Source organism: Podarcis raffonei, chromosome 12, assembly GCF_027172205.1.
Source record: "Podarcis raffonei isolate rPodRaf1 chromosome 12, rPodRaf1.pri, whole genome shotgun sequence".
Lineage (NCBI taxonomy): Eukaryota > Metazoa > Chordata > Lepidosauria > Squamata > Lacertidae > Podarcis > Podarcis raffonei.
In genome coordinates, this window is record NC_070613.1 from 34,987,505 (window position 1) to 35,002,505 (window position 15,001).

At 42.5% G+C, this 15,001-nt stretch overlaps 1 protein-coding gene across 9 annotated transcripts in view; it reads right to left on the reverse strand.

Moving 5' to 3' along the window:
• HYCC1 (hyccin PI4KA lipid kinase complex subunit 1) overlaps positions 1 to 12,985 on the reverse strand; it is a 39,570-nt gene extending 26,585 nt beyond the window's left edge. For 5 of the 9 annotated variants that reach the window (XR_008332994.1, XM_053410435.1, XM_053410441.1 and 2 more), the window contains exon 1: positions 2,030 to 2,144. The gene's annotated coding sequence lies outside the window, so the exon portion shown is untranslated. Of the gene's footprint in view, positions 1 to 783; positions 1,439 to 1,783; positions 1,877 to 2,029; positions 2,175 to 12,961 lie in introns of those variants that run through there. The other 4 variants (XM_053410439.1, XM_053410437.1, XM_053410436.1 and 1 more) reach the window with 4 other exon arrangements.
• Between the last annotated feature and the right edge of the window lie 2,016 nt (positions 12,986 to 15,001).

Sequence of the window (15,001 nt, forward strand, 5' to 3'; positions counted from 1 at the left end):
AACACTAATTTCTGCATCAGAGGTTTAAAGGTTTGTGTTAGAGGTTTAAAAATTGCAACACTAAATATGTGCCTGAACCTGTTAAGCAGATTGAAAAAAAATCTACTGAGACAAATGATCTCAACTCCGCAGCTACCTTCAATCACAACAGACTTAAGCAGATTTAAATGTAATAAAAGGATTACAGGAAGGTAGCCTATCTAATCAGAAGACAGCAACACCAGATTTTAAGTTATGATCTTCAAAAAGCATGTAAAGTTTTAAGTACTTAAATAAAAATAAGAGTTCTTGAGCACAATTTCCAATAGTATTTGAGAAGTCAAGTTCTGACAGGAAACACTTTCCTTTTTAGAGCAAGATTTTGAGATGCACGACAGTTACCCCTAAAAGCAAAATAAGATGAAAGCAAATATATTAGTGAAAACAATAGGGACAGTCAGAGCAAGAATGTCTGTTAATGGTGATGAAATAGATGGTATGGCAGCAGTGCAACTTGTGTCTTACTGTTACTGAATGCTGTTCCATTACAAGGTAGATAGAACGTATTTCTACAGCATGCATATACAGTTATCCACTTTATTAATAATTGGGCTTTGAAAAATACCCTTGCGGTTATTTCCACAGTTTTTGTTAGGCCTCCTTGGCAAAACAGCAAGTTGCAGACAATTTAACTTTCGAATGAAGATGTCCTCAGTGCCAGCTAGCTTTCACTGCCTATATACTAAAACTCTTCCATTTTTTCCCTTAATAACCAAAGATACCATCAACCAAATCTACACCCACCTCATTACTTTGGGGCTGCATGGATTCTGTGAGGGCAAAGCACTGTAAAACTACCTCGATGATCACACCCTTCTTCTTCTGCAACCCCATTTAGATATGCCAGCTAAGGATAACCCTTCAAGCAGTAGAGGAAGTGGGCTCTCTTCCGCAAAAGCTTATTCTACAATAAATGTGCCCGTCTTCAAAGTGCCACAAGACTGTCGGGTTTGGGGTTATTGTTTTTTGCTGCAACAGACTAACTCAGCCACCCGCTCTGGAAGTTCTGAGGACCCTGTTTTTTTCCCCCTAGTTGCCTCTGCGTGGAAACGGCCAAAAAAAGACAGCAGCAGCAACAACAGCAACAAAAGAGTACTGTATTGTGGCTGGCACCTTAAAGAGTGTGTTTCGGTGCAAAGTGCTCGTGGTCTAAAGCCCCACTTTATCCGGCAGCCTTCCAAGGCGCCACGAGAATCCTTTTTGTTCTCGCCCGAGCACAGCTAACACCCTCTGGAATGTGCAGAGCAAAAGGAGGCGGCGGCGGCGGAGCTGCACGTTGACCCTGGGATGCCCCGCCATCCTCGGCTTGTTTACGCGGAGATCAGCCCCGTTGGTATTAATAGGGCTCCCTCTCGAGTCATTAAAGGAGCGGATTGCAGGCAGAGCTCCGAGGACAGCCCCGGAGGCGCGAAGAGCCAACTATCCCCAGCCGACCCCCCCCCCCTTGACCGCAGCCAGCGGGCGCCCCGCCACGGGACGGATATCTGCCGCCTCCCACAGTCCCGAGCAAGATCGAGGGGCGCCAGATGCCAAGCGGCCTCCCCCTCGTTTCTCACAGCGACCCGCCGCCGCCCACTCCGTTGCCGGCGCTTCCCCCGTTGTCCCCTCAGGTCGAGACCCGAGGGCGGCGGCCAGCTCCCTCGCGCTCCTGCCTGCCTTTCCCAAAAACAGAAAGGGGAAAGGAGAGGAGACGAAGAGGGCGGGCGGGGGTCTGCCTCGAGAAGGAGGGGGGAGTGGTTCAAACCTGCGACCTCGCGAGGAGAAAGGAAGCCCCCCGCACTCCATGCCGACGAGCCGTTAACTGAACTGCCCGCTCCTTCCAACCGTTCCAACGCTCCTTTTCCAACGGAAAAAGAACCAGTCGACGTTCAAATTCTTTTCTTTCCTCTTTTCGTGGCGAGGGCGGGGGACAAGGGAAGAAGGGAAGGAAAGAAAGAGGGGAAACCAAAAGTTCCCTCAGCGCGAGCGAGCGCCCGCTGCCCAGGCTCACCCGTCGTCCACCCTCAAGCGCCTCTCCGACGCCGCTCACCCCTCGCGGGAGCGATGCCCCGCTTCGCCGCTCAAAACGCTACTCGCTTTGGAGGACCATCAAAAGTGCAGGAAGGAGAAAGAAAGACTGACTGACTAGCTGGCTGCCTTGACGCGGAGGGGGGCACAGAGCACGGCAGATGCCCGCACCGCCCAGCGAATCCGATTTCTGAGTGGCTCGACAAGCAAAACCAATCGCGACGCCGCAGCCATCTACGACGCCAATAGACGCTCTTCGGGAGGGCGGGGAATGCAACAAGTCCCGCCTTTTTAGTCCTTTCCCAAAGGGGTGGCGCAACCCCGCGCCGAAGAGAGCTGAGGTGTGAGATGACAGGCGCGCGGTCCGAGATAAAGCTCGAGGGGCGGGATTTCGTTGGTGCCGTCATCGTCTGATTGACAATAAAGACTACAATCGAGTTCCTCGGAGGTCAGAGGAGGTGAAGGTCTCCGTCCTTTCGATCGCCTGAGGCTTTGTGCCCGCCGGTCGGGATGCCTATGCAAGTGACGAATCTCATCCGTGCCCTGTCCGCAGCCCCACGTTTCACAGAATAATGAGGCTCAGTCCGGATTACTGGAATACATCGGATAATTCCAGGGACCCAGCAACAGAAACAATGTCCCCACTTTATACAAATTCGGCACCGCCTAACTCCACGACATGCAGTTTGCCTCTCAGAGAGAGCAATTTGCCAGCCCAGCCACCATGCGATGGGCAAAGAAATGAGCTTTCAACCCCAATGATCACTACAGCACACTTTCCCAAACAGGTAGCAAAAGGGGTAAATACAATTTCAGATTTCAACATACAGCTATTTGGTAAAGAAGCAGTGTCACCCCAAAGATACAGGCAAGCCTGTAGACTCTTAATCTCAGGGTTGTGGGTTTGAGCTCCACATTTGGTCAAAAGATTCTTGCAATGCAGGGGAGCAGAGTAGATGGCCCTCATCCCTTCCATCTCTACAATTCTATGATTCTGTGAAGACATGTTGTCTGAAATGTGTGGGAAAGGCAATCCCCTAGCCTTTCCCAATGTAAATTATATTTCTCAAAGGCTTGTTCTTTCATTTCTGAAATGCAAGAGCTCAGCACTATCATATCAAGTTATGGACTGCACACACCATCCTCATACAATTGTAACTGCATGCAGATTTAGGGTTGTTGGCACTTTGATAACAAAAGCTATATTGTCCACTCATTCCATTTCGGCTTGATGGCATGAGGGTATCTAGCACATATGACTTGCTCAACATCTGAAACTGTTAAGGTTCAAGAAGACTCGGAATACACTGCGTGTCATTTTAACCATGCCAGCAACTCTCTAGGAAAAATCTGAAGACAAATCATTGAAGGAAAGAGACTGATCAGAGATTTCTTAAATTGACCCTTACTGGTCAATTACAAGCAATCCATTTGTGTTTCTAACATACCCTTCTCCCAAATATTTTGGAATGGGACACAATGAAACACACACATATATGTATGTGTGTGTGTATATGTATGCATATTTTGCCACAATACAAATGCACACAGGGCAGAAATTATAGAAACTAGGATAGCAAATAACAAATCCACAGAAAACCAAATACAGAGTGCCTGGGTTAAGAGTTATGTTTCAGGCTGCTGGGGGAAGCCTAACAGTGTAGATGTAAAACCAGTTGGAATAGGGTGGTATTCTACAATTGGGGTACCATGGTACCATGGCAGAGAAGACCCTTTCACTGGTTACTGCACAACAGATGCCATTCCCATATGGAGCCACTAACAAGCCTTCCTCATTATCTTAACTCAAGAGGCTGGTTGGTATGGAAGAAGGTCTCTAAGTATCTATAGATGCAAACTATTTCTAGCTTTATAAGCCATCACAAACACCTAGTGGAACACTGGCAGCCAATGCAGCACTTTCAGGACTGTCTTGATAATCGAATCCACTCAGTAACCAAGTAGCTGCATTCTGCACAAGTTGGGGCTCCTGGACCCTCTTTGCCATAATATTCATAGTAATCAAACTGGCTCATTAATCAATTCAGATTACCAGCATGTCAATCACTGCAGGGAAATTATCCCTGCCCAGGAACAACTGTAGCTGATCAGCCGGTAGCTGGTAGATGTTCCTAGCCACCAAAGCCACCTGGACCTTCAGTGGCAATGACGGATCAAGGCGAACCTCCAAGAAGACACACAAGTCATACAGTAGTTACAATGTCGCACCAGGGCTGCAGAAACCCAGGTTCAAATTCACACTCAGCCATCAAGCTTGCTGGTGACCTTGTGCCTGTCACCATCCCTCAGCCTTACCCTAACCTAAAGGATTTGTGTGAGGACAAAGTAGAGAGGGGATTATCATATGCATAAGAACCTAAGAAGAACCCTATTGGGTCAGCCTATCTAGTCCTCCTGTTATCATGGAGGCAAACCAGATCCCTACTGAAAGCCCACAAGGACATGAACACAGGACATTCCACTGTTCTTCGGCAATACTTGTTCTTCTATAGGCTTGGCAATTTTTATATTTAATCATGGTTCCAACCAGTTTCCCCAGAACACTTGTTAATGTAAGTAGCCTGTGATTTCCTGAATTCCGACCCCTCTCCCAGATCTCTTTTGAAGCATTTGTGTTACATTGACCACTTTCTAATATTCAAGTATGGATGTCAACCTCAGGAACAAGTTATATATATATTGGTTAGAAGATCGAAAGTTTTACATCTGAGTTATTTAAGAACTGTTGGGTAGATACCATCTAGACCTGGTGAATTGTTTGTTTTGAGTTATCAATAAGGCATCTCTCTTCACCACTATTTGCCTAAGTCTTTCAGATTTCCTTCCAGATACATCAGTTCAGGCACAGGCTTCTGCCGTTTTCCACAATGAAAACAAATGCAAATAATTCTATTTATCTGCAATCTCCTTTTCTTCCTTTAGCACACTTTTAATTCTACTGCCATCCAACTGCCTCTGCTGCTGGACTCCTACTAATACAGTGGTACCTCGGGTTAAGTACTTAATTCGTTCGGGAGCTCCGTTCTTAACCTGAAACTGTTCTTAACCTGAAGCACCACTTTAGCTAATGGGGCCTCCTGCTGCTGCCGCGACGCTGGAGCACGATTTCTGTTCTCATCCTGAAGCAAAGTTCTTAACCCGAGGTACTATTTCTGGGTTAGCGGAGTCTGTAACCTGAAGCGTATGTAACCCGAGGTACCACTGTAATATATTTAAAGGATTGTTATTGTTGGTCGTAATGTTTTCATCCATATGTTCTCTGAGCCGTTTTTTGAATTCCTTATTGTCTGCTTGCCTTCCCTTGCCAAAGTTGTGCTCCTTTTCGTTCTCATTTGGGATCACTTTAAAAGGTGTTCTGCCAACTTTTTGATTTTAAGAGCCAACAGTTTCCACTCTATGCTTCCTTGAGTTCCTTGGAAGAAAGGTAAGATATAAATGCAATAAAATAAACAGCAACTAACATGCACATGTCAGGAAGCCGGTAATTGGACAGGCATTTGGCTCCCATAATATATGCAAAGTGCCTTAAGAGAAAGCAAGAGGAGGAAGTTCAGTTGGCAGTACTAATTCTTATTCCAGGTTTGGGACCAAACCAATGGTAAATGGACAGAAGAGAACCACTTGACCTCACAAGGTATTAAGAAAACAAGTTGCAGAGGAACTGGAAAGGGATTTCAAGCTCATTTAAGATTTCAGCTACAAGCACAAACATAATATGCAAATCATGATGTGCTAATTAATAGCTTGCTTCCAGTACCCTTTGTCCTTCTTAACAACTTCCATCCCAGGTGAGGCCCTGGTATCTTCCCTTCAATACTGCAAATATTATCTAAATTATACCATTCATTAATTCTAGCACTTATGAGTGCCTTTGCACCCCCAAACTCTGTAACCCCAGAGCTGTAACAGTATGTAGAACATGGCTGTAAGAGTACTTAAAAATTGAATTGAAAGCATATAATTGTTCAGTAGCAATGGTGTTGCTGAACACTCTTAGGATCATCTTGTTCCTAGCAATGGAAACCGTGCCAGACTTTTGAATGTTTACTAAAAAAAAAAATAATTAACAGGAAAGTCATGTGATTAATCATCCTTCCTTTGATCTTTTTGTATGCTTGGTTTTGGCCACTCAGGGGCCCTCCCCCTACCAGCTGACAGTTGTATGTATGAAATCTCTTCTTAGGATCTTTCAAAATGGGGAAAAAATAGATGATTATAGGCTTACTAAATCAATCATCAAGAAGAACCATCTGGCATCTCCCATCATGGATTTCTTTAACACATAATGATAGTGATTTTGGTTTTTCATACAAAAAAACCCCCTGAAAGGTGGGTGGCCTTTAAAAAAAATAAAGTCAATTTTTAATTTAAATCTTTTGGTACAATATGAACTTTTTAAAACTTGTCATATATTATAACCAAGGGTATATTAACCTAAAAGAGTTTTTATATAACTGATCTTACACAAAAATGCCCTAAAGATTTAAAAGATTATTCATTAATTTTCTACATGCACCTATCTTGCAGTAGGGAGGATTAGCAAGGATTGGATGAGTCATTACTGGTTCAATTTAATATATGACACAGGAGCAGAAAAGTTGCAACTTGCCTGTAAGTTTTCTCCTGACCTGGGTGTCTCCTTCTTGGAACTCATTTCTCTCTCTCTCTCTTTCTCTCTCTCTCCCTACCTCTCTCTCCCTACCTACCTACCCCCCCTCTCTAACACACACACACACACACACACACACACACAGAAATTAAGGGGAATTATTCATTTTCCATAGAATACATGTAATGTGCATTTTTTGCAAAAAAAAACAAACCATACACATTTCTACTGCCAGTTTTCTGTAGTTTATTTTTAAAACATTCATTACTCACCTCTCCTTATCTATACAGCAGTTTATCATCTTACAACAGCCTCCATAGAATTTCAGTACAGTATCTAAAGGTGCAAACTTTCATAAACTTCTGCTTAACTAACGTTTTTATTTGGCAATAAAGGTTTCAATGCAACAGTTTAGTGTTAGTGTATGCACTACTGGATAATTATGTAATATAGTCTTGCTCTTGCTTATTTAATTTTCCAGTCATAACAGCTGGGGCTTTTCAACACAGGATGCAAAAAACTTCAGTGCTTTTCCATCGCAAAAAGAACCAGACCTTCATAGTGAATAATTTCAGAAGCCAGCCAGGGTCAAGAAGTACAGAGTTATATTTAATGAAAGAACACTGGGAAAGAGATAATTTTGGAACACATCTAGCAGATTTCTCTGCTCCCTCTTTTCTTTGTCGTGCAAAGAGAATGCCATCAATTTTCAAGTACTGCTGATGAACTACCTTCTAAGCAACAGAAAAATCTGGCTCAGACTATACTATACTGCTATACGCAAAACAAACCAAAGAATAAAAATCACATTTATCCTTTCCCCTTGCACTATTTCCCTAATTTAAGATCCCTCCTCCAAGATGCTGTTAACGCCCTCAGGCAGTTGGCGGTGCTTCAACCAGGTCCACGATGGACCCTTTCAAGCACTCTTTACTCAGTGTCAAGCCACCATTTAAATTTCTAATAATGTTCTCTGGTTCCCCTCTGAGAGTCTGGGGTGATTAAGAAATGAAGTACTAGGCACCAGTACACCCACTGGTACCTCCTATTATGCTCAGCAGATATCTCCTCAAAAACCTGCAATGGACAGGAGACGGCTTTTCCTCTTCAATTCCTGGCTTTTCCTGTGTTGAACAATGATCCCTTAAACACAGTCACATTTTATTCAACACCCACCCTACCTTCCAAACAGAGGATAGGAGAATATAATAGGCATGCCCATGCCATTTTGTGTTGGTGTCTCTTTCTGTGCTTTTAAACATGGCAGCCATTTTCTGTTATGCCATGGCTCCAGGGCAGCCATTTTGTGGCTGGCACCCCTGGCAGACCCTCCAAGTGTCCCTATTTTCTAGGGACGTCCCTGATTTACAGAAGCCGTACCGATTTCTGATTTGACCCTGGAATGTCCCGCTTTTCCTTAGGACGTCCCTGTTTTTCATCGCAGAAATGTTGAAATATATGTTTTAAGGCATTCTGCAGCCTGCTCTGCTAGGAGCAGGTTTGGGGAATCAAGATGGAGCTGTTTGTTTAGTTTTTGCAACATTTATTACAAAGTGTTTTGATTAATTCAGGGACAACATTTGTCAATGCATATATTTTCCTGGTAGTTGATTTTCTGTCAATTAAAACTTCCATAGTAGTATAGTAATTACCTTTTAAAAATTTATATAGCAGTAAGGCCCAATCTGATAAACAATTTGCTAATTATTTGTTTAAGTAAAACAGTTGGTAGCTACACCCCTGCTATCATATATATAGAAACTCTTTTAAATTTCACTTTCATCTTCAAACTGTTCCTCTTCCTGTGTTATTGAGCTGCAAATTTGGATCCAGCAAAACTAGACTCAGTGGGAAGACCTTCCAGTCCCTTCTCACAACCCAAGAAACCTACCAGCATTATTTGCCATCCACAAGTTGAGAGTTTACACAGGAAATTAAAGTGAAGTTATCCTATGGATATTACTGACGAATTAAAAATTAACAGATCACTAGTTCCAGGTGATATCCACCTGAGAGTTATCAAGCAACTTCAATGACCTTTGAACAAAAATATGTAAAAAAAAAGAAGAGAATTCAAATAAACAATCTGAAAAGCAACAGAAAGTAACACAAGGATCCAAGAACCAGCAAGGCAAAGCCAAAAATTCAACATGTCAAAGCATAATGGCGATCCCTCAGTGATTAGGTGAGCTCAAAAACTTAGAGAGAGCTAGGGAAAGTCTGCAAGCAGTGCATGAACCCAAACAGCAAGTGCTTCGGAGTCAGTCAGAGACATAGGCTGCATACACACCATACAGTTAAAACACACAGGGAGGTTTTCAACTATTTTTTTTTACTCAAAGTAGACCCGCTGAAATCAGTTAACACCACTAAATTAGGTCCACTAATTTCAAAGGATTTACTCCAAGTAAAGGCAACTGAATGCCATTCATGACTTCCCCTAAAGAATCATGGGAACTGTAGTTTGTTAAGGATGTTGGGAATTGTAGCTCTGTGAGGGGAAAACTACAGTTCCTGGAATCCTTGAGGGGAAATAATGTGCTTTAAATGTGTGGTGTACATATCTGGTACACAGCCTTGGCCGGCCACAGTTAAGAGCAAATCAGAGGTGCTTACTGTAGTACATGATGCGTCCATCTATGCTTATGAGGGTTGATTCAGATTTCCAGAAGAGGGGCAATGTTTACTTTACAGTATTCCACTAGCCAACAATGCTGATTAAGATATCAATGGATTTAGTATTCCAGAAAAGGAAAGCAGTCCAACCAGTTCCTTCCGAAGCATTTACAAGTATTTTAAGGTTAGTTGAACAATAGATGGAAAGGGTTGGAAGATCTAGTTTCTTCTTGTAGTTTCAGTCCACTGTTAAGCTGTTTTTCTGGCTGTGAAGATGGAATTTTGCCCTTTTAAAAACAGCTGGCAATGAGAGCTGGTGTAGGATAGGGACTAAGACTGCAATCCTAAACATGTGTACCTAGGAGTAAGTCTCATGAACAGAGAGGAATGTACTTCAGAGTAAGCATGCATAGTACTGTGTTGTAAGTTCTATGCATGCTTCCATAATATGCATGCTTTTTTGGGGGGGAGCAATTTTTTTTTAGTTTTGCCCAAAGTTGTTGAGCTTTTGTGCAAAATAACCTCCCCATAGGTTGCCATATCTCCCCATATTCCGACATAGGGGGGCATATGTCCATATAGCAGTTTATTGTGGATTCACCTTGCTGCTCATACATGCAATATTGTGTAATAGTGTCCACATGACACACTCCTCATTCCGTGGTTTTATACAACGCTTCCTAGTTTGTCAAGCCATCATTTTACCTGATGTCCAGATCAGCAAACCATGGTTTGAATGATACATCCAAAGCAGGATTGTACCACACATTTTATTTTACTGCAAATATTTATAGACTACCCATCACTTTCTAAATTCCAAGGCAATTCACAACTGAATCACATACCCACCAACCCAGCAAAACACAGTACAATAAAAGCAGCAAAACACTACAATATAAAAAGGAAGATCAAAACAAGCAGCACATATCATGGCTAGTTTACAGAAAACATGTCATCAAAGCTTATGGAAAAATTATCATAACAAATACTGAGATCTTTAACATCATGCCAGTGATGTAGTATACTGTATATGGTTTGTGTGTTGGACTAGGACCTGGGCTATCAGGGTTTAAATCCCCAGTCATTTACGAAACTGACCAAAGACTTTGGGCCAGTCACTATATTTCAGCCTAACCTACTTATTTACAGGGTTGTTGTGAGGATAAAATGGGGAAGGGGAGACTCACTTGTGCCACCTTGAGCTCCTTGGAGGACAGGTAGTTTATTTAGTTATTATTACATTTATATCCTAACAGTTAGCTTGCATATATTTCTAATTGGTTTACATTGGCAGGTCTCATGGGATGTCACAATGCCACTTACGTTGCCAGCTATTTAAAACATGCTTATATGTTTATACTGTATTAGTTCATTGAACCTAACAAGACAGACAAACAAAAATTCTGAAATAACTATCAGCCTGGATGTTTGCCAAATTCTGCTTTGCAAAACCTCAAATTTATGATCAAGTCAAATCTGGCAGGGTAATTTAAACGACACTTTAAAATAAAACCCCAAAAACCAAACCTATGCCAGAATCTTATATAATTAAAGGATAATGTTTGCAACACTAGAGAACAGAAACAATAGCTGTCCTCAGATTAATGGAACGTTGTAGGAAATCTGCTGCAAGGCATCTGATACTAGCAAAGTCTATTTATTCCAGTGCTATAAATGTTACTGCTCTAATATTATATGGCAAGTGAAAAAATACACCATGAAACTGAATATAACTGTGTCAAAGCGTTGCTCAAAAGCAAATACTTTTACAAAGCCGGGTCAACAACAGGAAGAAATAGTTGTATAAAGGAAGACACAGGTACAGGACATCTAGCTTCAAAAGCAAAGATGATGCAACACTGACACCAAACCCTACATATAGTAAGTAAAATAGAAACATCGCCACCCGACCCCACCCCGACTCATCTTTTCCCCCCTCCACCTCTCTCCCCCTTTTCTTCCCAATGTCTCAACAAATGAAACTGACTTCTAAATATGTTACATGGGAAAAAATATACAAGAGAGAGACATTGCACACACTTTCATAAATCAAGAAAATCTTTTTAAAAAAAGAAGCAAAGATTATACCAGACATTTTAAAATGGAATATGGCAGAACTTTATTGCATGCACAAACACTACAGGCAGGCAGCAAGTGCTTGCACCACCATCTTTTTGGAATTCACAATACATAGTAAATGGTAAATATCCCTTAACTTGAACCTGAGAACTACCTATTATGTTTCTTGCAATAGATGAGCAGGGTGTGGCATAGAAACTGGTACTTTGCCAAGATGTATACAGGCAACTCCCAATTTATCCGTGGGTTACGTTCCAAAACACTGCACGTTTAAGTGAGTATATTTGAAACACCATTGAAAAAGCCTGCAAACACCCATCTTTAGTTGTTGTTTACAGTTGTGCTTCTTTTTTGTTGACTGTAACCAGTGGTTTTCTTCTAGAAAAAAAAGGTGCCGATACTGCGTACCCTTGAGTACCCCCAGGGGGGAAGCACTGAAAAAAAAGCTATGGTGATATCTGCAGATTGGTTGGGGTCCCTGTGGAGCTAGAGGAGAAATAGAGACTGACTCATATGTGCTCCTTTTGGGTAACCCAGTACTGCAGTGCAGGGTTGGCCAAAAGCATAGCAGGAATGCCATGTTTCAGTTGGATGGCATCCTTGCTTCCCACTTCCTGTTCAGGAGGTTTTGCAAGAAGCAGCACTTTGCATATCCTACTCGGTGCAAAGAATGGGCAGAGAATGTTAGAGAAAATGGAAGCGGGAAACAAGCAATCTACAGGCAATCACTTGGCCACTTTCAATTTAGGTAGAAGATTTCAGTTATGGTGTTGCATATACATGATAGCATCGGAGGCATGTTAGCATTGTTGCATGAGATGTTTGGCAATTCTGTTTCTTTCAGATGAGGGAGGGAGAGTTTGTGGGGGGAAGAGCTGGACTTTATAATGCAATGGACCAAGTCAGGTTTGTTCACACTTGTCTTAGTGTCCCAGATTTTTTATACAGGGCTTATCCAGATAAGCTTGTTATTTATTGAGCGTTCATCCTGATTTGCTTGCACAAAACTTACACAGAGGTTAGATTATATCTGGTCTTTATTGAGCATTCATTGAGATTTATTTGCAGCCAGGTTATGCAACAATGAGTGTTCATCCTGATTCACTAGCAGGCTGTTTATATGACTTACTGTTAAGCATTTGTTCATTCCACACTTTTCAGTGTGTTTCCAGGCCACTTAAAAGTGGATTTGCTGTACCAGGGCGACTGTGATTTAATCCACTTTAACTGTGCAAACCTACAGTTCCCAGTATGTGCCCAGATCCCTCCCATACAATACTGACAGTCTGAAGCCCTCGCTTTGCTGTGTGTTTGTTTAGACTCCTGGTTTTCTTACTTCTTTCTATCTCCCTCCTAATTTACCTGAACAGGGCATTTTATATTTCTCCATTCGCCACCAGAAGTATCCAGTAAGCCACCCTAAATATTACAGAGGAGAAAATTATATGCACACTTGCCATTGCTGGTGACAGCAGCGCATTTAATGCAACACATAGTTCTAACCTAAGATGTGCAACTAACACTTGAAAGGCACAGGATTATTCCATTCTGTCATTTCCATGCCTATGAATAAATTAATACATCTCCTACCTACATGAGCATTACACAACATTCATTCCTGTTCCAGTCTGACCCTTGAATTGTTGGTTTTCCAAATCTTCCTGTGTTTTTGAAACTCAATGAAAGAAACAACTGCACCTCAAAGGAAATAAAGAATTCATTTGTTGAATAAAAATACAGACAATGTTTACCAAAACCAGGCATGAGGAACTCCCATAGGCCTAATCTGGCCGATTCCTTGGCCTCTGGTCTGTCCCTCAGTCCTTGCCAAAGCCACACACACCCAGCCACACCCTTCCCGGTCCTCCGATGATGTGCACAGAACAGCTGAGGAGGCGGGAGGGCCTGACCTTCACCCCTTGCAGTGTGTTGGGTGAGAAAGTTTAACCCTCTACACCCAGTGTACCACAAGAGAGAAGAAAGCCACAAAACCCCTTCATCCTCAGTTGATCACCACAGAACACTAGGAAGCAGGAGCAGAATTCAAAAGTTGCTTACATTCTGCCTTTCTGTTTTGCCTTATGCTGAAAATGGTTAACAAAGATATAAATAATTGTCAGCTCGGCTTCTGGTCCCACTTCTGGTTCTAGGAACGCTCAGGATCCCAGGTGGTCTCTTGTACTCAGAGCACCCTCTGGTGGGGAACTGACTCAAAGAGCGCCATTGTCACAGCACTCCACTCTGCTTCGGTTTTTATGCACTGTATTCTGTCCTGCCTTCTCTTACTCAGTTCCTATCCTGGCTCTTTTGGTACTGTGTCCTCTCCTGCCTGCTTTTCCACCTCTCTCTCTGACTCACCACTAGGGATGACAACCCTAGATAGACTCTTTCTCCTCTTCTTGCCCCTGCTGAGCCAGCCCAGATTTCGTTTTGCAGCTCACCTCTTTTCCCTTACTTTCTCCTCCCTGTATAAATCTATCCCCTTAGTCTCTGAAACACTCTGGCATCCTTTGTATTTCTCCTTGGTAGCTCCATTATCCCTCCTCCTCCTTCCTGCTGGGACCCAGCAAGAATGCTCTCAGACGCTAACCTTTCATCTCCCGAAGCTTCCTTATCTGTCAACATGTTGCATCAAGTGGGGAGTGCCAGCATCTATCAGAATCCCTTCACAACAACTTGTACATAACACCAAGTAATAAAACAGGTGAAATGATTTAAACAAGCAGTGGAATGTCAGCAATAAAATCAACTAAAAGCGCAAAGAGAAAACAGGGCAGCATTGGGAGCCCCGGCAAAAATCCCTTCCAGAACACAAGCATTTCTTCAGAGTTGGAAGGCAAGGAACAAGAGAACAGACATGCTTCTGAAACCTAGAGGTGATATAAAAACCCAGACATATAAAAACCCTGTCTGGGCAAACTCATCTTAAACTCTAATGTTCAGGAAACAGAAATTCAGCTGAAGACCAGAGGAAGAGCAGAGTTCCTATGAAAGGATGAAGTCCTTAAACTATCCTGGATCATTTAGTGCTTTAAAGGTCCTAACCAACACTTTGAGGACTGCCCCCAGAATGAAAAATTTCAACAAGCAGTGCTCTCTCCCCAGATTTACTATATGATCTGTTGTGTGTATATAGATCAGCTCTAAGCTAATCATAAATGCATGTCCTGTATCAATTGTCCTACCCCTGGGTGTAAGCTTTACTGAACGCAACTTATTTCAGGACGTGGAAGACTGGGGATGAATCTAGGGGCATACAAGCAAGCGATGCCTCAAACATCTGTTCTTCAGTGCTTTGCGTCATTAGCATGAAGATCTGAAGGGTTTTAAAAAGCACGTCGAATGCGCATAAAAACCCTCTTCAGTCCTTCACACTATTTGTACCCAGGGACACTGGGAGTGAGGGTTGCATGCACGCCGCTGCCTCAATTCTGGGTTTCCCACATCTTACATTCAGGGAAATCCCTGAACACAGCCACCATACGATAGTGACTAACTAATGATTCAATTTAGCCACTATATGCTAATGATTAACTAATGTAGTGATAAAGGTCTCATTCGCGCTATACATATGAAATCGTTTTATATCACTTGGAGGTCCTGAGAAGTATAGTTTGTTTACTTTTTTTT